The following is a 6730-nucleotide window of genomic DNA, read 5'->3' as shown; positions in this document are numbered from 1 at the left end:
CCAGAGACGCGTATTAAGCAGAGAACACCCATGTTCGGACTTTCTCCCACTACACCTAAGCCTAGGCAGACTGAGCAGAGTACAGATCAATGGGATGCCGGCAGCTGGAGACCCCTTAACCATCTGCTAATTGAGATCTCTGTGGAGGAAGGATGGAGCCTTGGGGCCGGCTAGTCGGGCGTGGGGGCCACGGAGGTCAGAGGAAAGCTCACCTTGCTCGCGTGCAGTCGGCACTCACTGATGAAGGTAGCACTGGCCCCTTTCAGAGACCAGTGCAGCTTCTTCAAGCCAGGCTGGATCTTCCTGTCCAGGTATCGGATCCGCTCCTTGAACAAGGCCCTCTCCTCTGGGGACAGCATAGAAATGATCCTAAGGGGGCACGGAGGGCGAGACGAGTCAGGCTTCCAGCCTCATCAGCAATTCAGATCTATGCAGTGCATTCCTCCCATCAATCCACAGAACGGGCCTGTCTCCAGACAGGTCAACGGTGAGTCCCCAAAAAGGATACGAGGCTGGGAAAACAGGTCGACAAAGCAAGCGCAGAGACGTGGCCATGCTCGGTCTGTAAAAGGGATGGGTGTGGCACATGCTGGTGCGATCAGTCTGGCTCCATGGATCGGGCCCTTGATAGGTACATGCAGCAGGGTCTCCTCCCCACCCCCTGGCTATTGCAACTCTGGACTACACACACACACTCACACACACACCCCTACCTCTGCTGATGCCCCTCAGTCCCCACTCACAGCCCCTTGCTGTCCCAGCCCTGCACTCCCCAAACACGGCTAGGTCATTAGCTGACTGCTTGGAGAACAAGTGAAATCCGAAGATAAAATTCACACTGGACATTCAGCTCTTTCAGACCAGCGCGATAAAGAAACCAACGCATGCACAAACAACCTTAGGGCAACCAAAAGCAATTGACGAGTGAGCGGCAGGGCTGAGTCAGAGCTGTGCTTGGAGGTGCCCTCTTTCAGAGGAGATGCAAAATGAGAGTTGTGACCCTGGAGTTCTCCCTACTCAAGCTCCCCGCCCACCTCCTCTCGCCCTGCTTGTTCCCCTCTTCCTCACTGGACTCTCAAGGGGTAACAGAAGAAACTGAGGAAGGTGGAGGCTGCATGACCCCTATATAACTACAGCCCCAATTGGGATGCCCCAAGGAAGTGTTCTTGAGGCCCTAGCCGTCTCTACTCGCTAGGGAGTTCCAACTCTGTGCAGAGCCCAGCACAGAAGCGGGAATATGTAGAGGGCACTGGGTAGAAAAGTGATGTCCTGGCCAAATGCCATCCTCAGTGACTCCTACTGTAATTTCAGCCAGCCAACGGCTTCTCCTTTGCGTCCTGTTTTAAACTGCTGAGCAGCAATACTGTTGAACAGCGGTTGTGTCCCACGCCAGGGGCAGCTGCATGTCAGTGCTGGGTTAGCTACCCCTGTGCAACACTGGTGTGTGGCTGGCAAACTCCTGCAATGCTCCACCCCAGGGGAAACTGCCTTTCCATGGTGTGTTAAGTGATCATTGCAAGTCTATAGCTTGTAAAGTGCTTTGAGATCCTTCAAAATGAGAAATAGGAGCAGGAGGTATTTCTACAATCAGTTCCTGCGTACCCACCAGAGCGACGTGCTGGGGCTGGTGCAGCCCGTGATTGTATGACTAACCCCTAATCCAGGGCAGAGAGACATGAGCCATGAGGTGTTTGCCAGGCAGAAGAGAGGTGAGCCCCAGAATGCCGAGCCCTGGGCTGGGCAGGTAGGAAAGGCAGAGGTGATTTTCAGACCTAGATTTGGCAGTTGCAAGCCTGCACATACTGGAAGTTTTGTGATTGATGCTGGAAATGCTGTTTTGTTGTTACACAACGTAGAATTAAACCTGTCAAAGGAACTCACTGACAGAGAATGTTATTGAGGCAAAGAGTCAAAAACAGATGAGGTAGTTAGATGAATAAAAACAACATCTGCCACGACAATTGCTTGGGCAGAAATTCCAAGTCTTCAAGATACCGGGAGGAAGGGGGTCCCCGGCGGAGCGTCAGGATGGCTTCAAACATACATGTGTCTGTGCCCACACACGCACTCCCCCAAGCAACACAGGATAGTGCTGGCCTGAAACGGGGTGGCATGTTACTCCTGGAAGCAGTAGGTGTTGGCCCCTGTCGGAGGCAGGGATATCCGACGAGATGAACCGTTTGTCTGGGTCGGTGCTGTGTGAAGGCAGGGATACCACACTACACAGACCAGTGATCTGACCCGATGCATCAGGAAGGCAGGGCTACTGGGCGAGATGGGTACATTGGTCTAACTAGTGCCCAGGAGTCGGCTGGGTTGTCAGTCCTGCCCTCTCTCTCTGACAGGCAGACTTTGGGGTGAAGGAGCTTTCTTATGTCTCTCCAAGAGCCACTCTGCAGCTGACTATGGGGCAGTGCTAACAGGCCCCCAAGGAGAGCTCTGTCCCATTTTCAAGTTGCAGTGGGGGAGGTTTAGATTGGATATTAGGAAAAACTTTTTCACTAAGAGGGTGGTGAAACACTGGAATGCGTTACCTAGGGAGGTGGTAGAATCTCCTTCCTTAGAGGTTTTTAAGGTCAGGCTTGACAAAGCCCTGGCTGGGATGATTTAACTGGGAATTGGTCCTGCTTTGAGCAGGGGGTTGGACTAGATGACCTTCTGGGGTCCCTTCCAACCCTGATATTCTATGATTCTATGATTCTATGACAGAGATAGAAAGGGCCCCTGACGTGGCGGCATGAGACAGGGAGAGATGGACGCTGGAACAGGGTCTTGCCATGGATGTGGGATACTCACCTTTAGGGGTCTGTCGATGCGCCGGTGCAGAGCCCGCAGCCAGTGCGCCAGGCCCGCATAATGGCACATGTGTGCCGGCAGGAATGGCAGCTTCTTGCTCAGCTCTTTGTTGACCAGGGCGAGCTCTCTGTTGAACAGCATGTAGACATCCACGGCTTTCTTGTCAAAGGTGCGCTTGATGGCCTAGGGGAGGAAAGAGGCCAGCTGAGCCCATGCAATGCAGCAGCTGCACCAGCAACCCACTGCCCATCCAGGGGCTGGTCTCCCCACTTCATCTGGGGGATGCACTCGTTGGCATAACCTGGGGGCTGTCAACACCCCCGTACTGCCCAGCTAACCAGTCTGGGAGCAGCCCTCCCACAGCTCACAACCCACGCAGGGCAGCATGGCATGATGTGACGACGTTGCATGCGTTGCGGGGAAGGAGCATCTGCCAGTTCTCCACACATCGCCGCCAGAATGGGGCACTGTAACGAAATCTACCTGGAGCGGCAGGGACGATCAGCTGATGCAGAAGGCTGCGTTCCCACCTCCACCCAGGGCTGTCTACCTCCTTGGTGGGGCTCCCCACTGTCACATAGGGCTGTGTACCGCCCGCGCAGCTCTCCACAGCACACTGGGCTGAACGCTACTGTGCTTTCGGTGTGGGGAGTGTTTGATGCCAGGCACTGAGCTGTTAACAATCACTACACAGCACCTGCTACTTGTCTCAGGCACGGTACAAAACGCTGAGCACCAAACTGCTCTGTCATGGAAACAGATGGATTTGTCCTGGTGCACCTGAGAGCAGCCATTGGCTCGAAGTAAATGAACACCAATAATTGTGAGGCTGAGATGCAGCCTCCTCTCACAACGATGCCAGGGTGCCAATGCTGCAGTGAGAGTATCATCCCGCAGGGCAACGCCAGGCCATGTCCTAGTCCTGTCACTGCGAAGGGGGAATCACGTGCCACTTCCACGTACCTCCAGGAGGTCTTTGCAGCGCTGAACAAAGGCATCCACTTGGGCAAAGATGCTAGTCTGGTCCAGGACCCAGCCTTTCCCGGAGAGCCTGTTAGAAGTGCAGAAGGAGAAAATGTTTGTCGTGCCCAACGGCCGCCTCAGAGGCAGGCACTGAGATGGGGAGTAGACTCTCCTAGGTGGGCATGTTAGCTCCATTGCTTCGCAGAGTCAGCCTCATGTTTATCGTCCAGGCCTTGCAGAAAAGGTAGAGCACCGCTCTGGGGACAGAAGGCAGTGCCCTGCTGGCACAAGGGATAGGAACGTCACCCAGAGATTCCTTGCTCACAGACCTCAGGTTCTGGGGTCTCGGACATGAATCCCAGGATAGGATTTCACAAATGCACGTTATTTGAATTGAGGATCAGCCCACAAAGGGCACATCAAGCCTGCAGACCGTCTCTCTGCTCCCTCTCCCAAGAGAGCCCCAGGAAAGGCTGGAAGAGCTCACAGTCTTTGAGATGCCCCAGAATCTCTTCCCACTGACAGGGAGACAGGGCTGTAGGAAGACACTGGGGGATTATCCTATCCAGGAGCTCTGGGGAGATCACAGACCCTGAGAGCAAAGCTCAAGTACATAATCCCCACTCAGCTGTATTTGCCTGGCTAGCCCGTTAATGTCTTTGTCTTATAAAATATTGATCCAGCTCTACAAATCTGAATCTGAAGCAGACAAGTAACATTTAGACTTAATTGTCAAGGACCAGGCACCCACTTAAACCTGACATCCCTAATCACAATGATAGATTACAGTTTTTACAGCTCAGGAGAATCAGGGAAGGGAGGCTGGAGCCAGGCAGAAGGGACTGGCTGGTTTAGGGGACTGGGACACAGGGCCTTTCCCATCCGGCTCACTAGTTCCACTCATTCCCATCTACCAGCCACCGAGCGTGTTTCAGTTTGTCCCTAGTGGGCTGGATGTCTCTGGCCCACCTTTTGACAGTCTGGGCAAAGGTACCAAGGTGAGCTATATCGCATCCCTGCTCTAACCAAGTAGACCCTCTCAGAGCCGGGGAGAGAACCCAGGAGTCCTGGCTCCCAGCCCCCCTTGCTCTAACCCACTAGCCCCCCACCTTTCGGAAGAGGGCTGTGATTCTCTCTCTGGTATTGTAGTATGGGGAGTTGACCCATATGATGCGGACCAGGCTGATGAGGTGGGGAAGCTTGTCAGGGATGTCTTTGGGCCGCAGTGTAGACAGCTCCTGGAACGGCTCTTTCAGGATGGAAAGGAATCGGAGGTTCGATTGCGCTTGCTCAGACCCGTCCTGCAAAGCAATCACCAGGGGGAGAGAAGAAACTCAGACCCCAAAGTGAAAATCCAAGGGCTCATCTCATCCGGGTTTCTAGCAGGCAGTCTAATGCTGAGGAACAAGGTGACTCAGAGTCTATTAGGCTCCCTGTGAAAGCAGGACGCTCGGCCTGCAGGGCTCCAAGGCCCAGGTTAGACTCTCAAGGCCTTTTCGGTTCCTGCACCAAAGTAAAACTGCATTTCCTCACCGGGAATGCTCGAGGGGCATCGGCAGAGCCCCGGACTGGAACAGTAGCACTGCATGTACATGTAACCCCTTGGGGTTTAGAGGGCATGGCCCCTTTAAATCTTTTTCCTACTGGGGAGGGGGAGCAGTGAGAGAAAGGAGGGAAACTTGGGGGTGTGGCTCTGGGGGGAGGGGGGAAGAAGGGCTGCAGCAGGAAGGCCCTGGACAAAGTGAAGGAGAGAGAACCTGCCTGAAGCCGGGGAAGGACAGGGTGAGCCAGGAGGAGCACTGTGCCGGGGGGGAATCGCCTGAGGAGGACAGGCCGGAGCTGGACCCAGTACCACTGCAGCCCAGAGCTGCACGGGGCGTGAGTACTGGGGCTTGTGACTCTGCATTGGGAATAAGGAGGAAGGCTGCTAGTTAGTTAAGTGGGGAGGCTGTCGCTCTGTGTAGCTTTGCAGGGAGCGGCGGAAGAGGGCACCGAAGGGGTTTGTTGGGGAAAGTTCACTGGCACCGAAGACGACCAGGAGCACCCAAGACTCAGCACTGGCACCGAAGACGACCAGGAGCACCCAAGACTCAGCACTGGACTGAAACGTTGCTCAGGACTCCTGACCTCTGCGTGCAGACATGTTGCTAGTATGTGATCAGTTGCACCACAGAGCCAAAAAATCCATTGTTGCATTGGCCGGGAATCGAACCCAGGCCTCCCGCGTGGCAGGCGAGAATTCTACCACTGAACCACCAATGCAGATGAACTGTTAGGGCAGATATGCTCTTTCCCTTCCTGTGTAGGTGGCTCCCATCTCTGTTTAGCATCCTTCTTCCTGGAACAGCATCCTGTGGTCAAGGGAGCTGAAGCCGAAGCCCTCCTCCTGGCAACACCATCCTCGCAGCCAGGCATTCACCTCCAGGATGCATCTGTCTCTGCCGAGGCCCCTAGCCTTGACTGGAAGGACTGAAGAGACCAGTACCTGTGCTCCCAACTCCCTCACCCTTGGACGAGTAGCCCACATGGACGAGTAGCATGGGGTAGTAGTCAGACGGCCGGATGATCCTCGACAATCCCTCACCTCTCGGATATGGGCCCCTGACTGGCAGCATACCTCCCGGGATGCCATGTCAGGGCGACAGATGGGTGCCTCCGTCCCCCTCAGAGAGAGTCTCCAACGACCACTACCCTATGTTCCCTCCTGGGAGTGGTGGCTGTGATCCTCCCAGCCTTGGGGGTACATGGCTTCTACTCTTCAACCTTTGGGGGTGATTCCTCACTCGTTGCCAAGGCAGCATAACTATTCTCTGTCACCATGGTGGGTGGGTAGGGAGTAGGGGGAGAGCACTGCTTGCTGCCAGAAGTAACCAGCAGCCAGTGTCCTCCCTGTGTCAGAGCCATGTCCTCCTCCTCTGGTGGTGTGACAGCAGTCCTCTCTAGCTGGATAGTGTCCTCAGCCTTGGATGTC

General features: G+C 54.9%; 1 long non-coding RNA gene and 1 other non-coding gene across 2 annotated transcripts; both read right to left on the bottom strand.

The window, feature by feature from the left end:
* Window positions 1-287: 287 nt before the first annotated feature.
* Window positions 288-5224, bottom strand: LOC140904277 (uncharacterized). The gene is made up of 4 exons (XR_012156486.1): window positions 4869-5224; window positions 3760-3847; window positions 2797-2979; window positions 288-369 (listed from the first exon to the last, which is right to left on the bottom strand). It is a non-coding gene; the product is annotated as an uncharacterized lncRNA (long non-coding RNA).
* A 726-nt stretch (window positions 5225-5950) lies between these two features.
* Window positions 5951-6021, bottom strand: TRNAG-GCC (transfer RNA glycine (anticodon GCC)). Its single transcript has one exon. It is a non-coding gene; the product is annotated as a tRNA-Gly (tRNA).
* Between the last annotated feature and the right edge of the window lie 709 nt (window positions 6022-6730).

Source organism: Lepidochelys kempii, chromosome 28 (genome assembly GCF_965140265.1).
Source record: "Lepidochelys kempii isolate rLepKem1 chromosome 28, rLepKem1.hap2, whole genome shotgun sequence".
NCBI classification, from domain to species: domain Eukaryota; kingdom Metazoa; phylum Chordata; order Testudines; family Cheloniidae; genus Lepidochelys; species Lepidochelys kempii.
This window is presented reverse-complemented; position numbering and strand designations above follow the sequence as displayed.